The sequence below is a fragment of the Zeus faber genome (genome assembly GCF_960531495.2).
Source record: "Zeus faber genome assembly, chromosome: 8".
NCBI classification, from domain to species: Eukaryota; Metazoa; Chordata; class Actinopteri; order Zeiformes; family Zeidae; genus Zeus; species Zeus faber.
In genome coordinates, this window is record NC_137195.1 from 2,925,688 (window position 1) to 2,927,729 (window position 2,042).

Here is a 2,042-nt window from a genome sequence, read left to right on the forward strand (position 1 = left end):
AAAACAAAAACATATACAGTACATACACGTTTACACATACACTACCTGTTATTGTAAATATATAAATGTTCAAATGTGTTACTGACCTCGACCCTTCAACTTAACATCCCATTCACTCACATCTTTCTTTCTTTCTTTCTTTGTGTACTTTGGCAGCAGGTGTTAACCTGCCTAACAGGACTCAACCAGGATACTGGTTGGTACTACACCACATATTGATATATACATAGTGATATGAATGTTGTATATAATTACTATCGAGGAAAACACTGTTTGACTAATACCATATACTGAATTCAAATACCAACACACTAATACCATACACTGAATTCAAATACCAACACACTAATACCATACACTGAATTCAAATACCAACACACTAATACCATACACTGAATTCAAATACCAACACACTAATACCATACACTGAATTCAAATACCAACACACTCACACACAATCAACAAAAAGACAGTATTTAGGAGTTATAGTAGCATTTCGGAGTTATAGTAGTATGTGGGAGCTGTAGTATTATGTAGGATTCTAGTAGTATGTGGGAGTAAATAGTAGTATGTAGGAGTTATAGTAGTAGTATTGAGGAGTTACAGTAGTATTTAGGAGTTATAGTAGTATGTGGGAGTTATAGTAGTATGTATGAGTTGTAGTATTATTAAGGAGTTATAGTAGTATTTAGGAGTTATAGTAGTATGTAGGAGTTATAGTAGTATGTGGGAGTTATAGTAGTATGTAGGAGTTATAGTAGTATGTATGAGTTGTAGTATTATTTAGGAATTACAGTTGTATTTAGTAGTTACAGTAGTATGCGGGAGTTATAGTACTATGTGTGAGTTACAGTAGTGTGTAGGACTGGAGTAGTATCAGTATTTCTAAAGCAGGTACCTTGGAGAACAGCCTCTTTATCTCAGGATCCAAAACTTCTTCTTCTTCTTCTCGTTTCCTCTGTTTCCTCGTTGCTGCCGCTGAAATGAACGACGTTCTGACCCAAACACAGCGTCACCAAGTCCCAGCAGCTCCTCATCACCACGTCAGGCACCGCAGCCTCCACCCACCTGGCAAAAGACAGCGTCTCTCAGCGCGCGGCAGTATTCAGGCTGTCATTTGCCCCTGACTGATGCCTGGCTCCTGGTGGAGGCTCCTGGTGGAGGCTCCTGGTGGAGGCTGCAGAGCGCAGGGTGTGAGCCCGGGGGAGGAGGCTGCTTCCCGGGCCCCACGCCGCGGCTCCGCCCCCTCCCGCCCCCAGGCTGCACCTGGACGCAGGATCCACACGCGTCGTTTGCTCGAGCTGCGCAGGTTTGAATGTGAGGGAGGAAAGAAGAGAGAAATAAACACAGGGAGACGTCAACTGGAGGCAACGTGATTCTACAGAGCAATCCAGAGTCTAGAAGACAGACGGATAGATAGACAGATGGACAGATGGATGGACATACAGAAAGACAGACGGACAGACAGACAGACAGATAGCTAGATAGACGGATGATGGATAGATAGATAGATCCTTATCCTATACCTATACCCTATAACTTACACACTTACACTATACTCTATACTCTATACCTTATACCCTATACCTATATCTATACCTATACCTTTACTCTGTACACTATACCTATTTCTATACTCTATACCTATACCCTATATTTACAGCATATCTATACCCCGTACCTTATACCCTATACCTTATACACTATACCTGACACCTATACCCTATACATAGAGCCTATATCTACAGTATATCTATACCCTATACCCATACTTTATACCCGTCACTCTATACCTATATCTCTACCTAAAGCTTATACATATACCTATACTTTATGCCGATATCCATACCCTGTATACACTATACCTATACCCTATACCTTATACCCTATACCTATATCTATACCTATAACTATACTATGTACTCTATACATGTATCTATACCCTATTCGTATACCCTATATCTACAGTATATCTACACCCTATACCTTATACCCTATACCCAACAACTATACCATATACCTAGAGCCTATATGTATATCTA

At 40.4% G+C, this 2,042-nt stretch overlaps 1 protein-coding gene across 3 annotated transcripts in view; it reads right to left on the reverse strand.

Moving 5' to 3' along the window:
• Positions 1-1,415, reverse strand: part of thrap3a (thyroid hormone receptor associated protein 3a) — a 33,266-nt gene extending 31,851 nt beyond the window's left edge. For all 3 annotated transcript variants that reach the window (XM_080005508.1, XM_080005506.1, XM_080005510.1), the window contains exon 1: positions 899-1,415. The gene's annotated coding sequence lies outside the window, so the exon portion shown is untranslated. The remainder of the gene's footprint in view (positions 1-898) is intronic.
• Between the last annotated feature and the right edge of the window lie 627 nt (positions 1,416-2,042).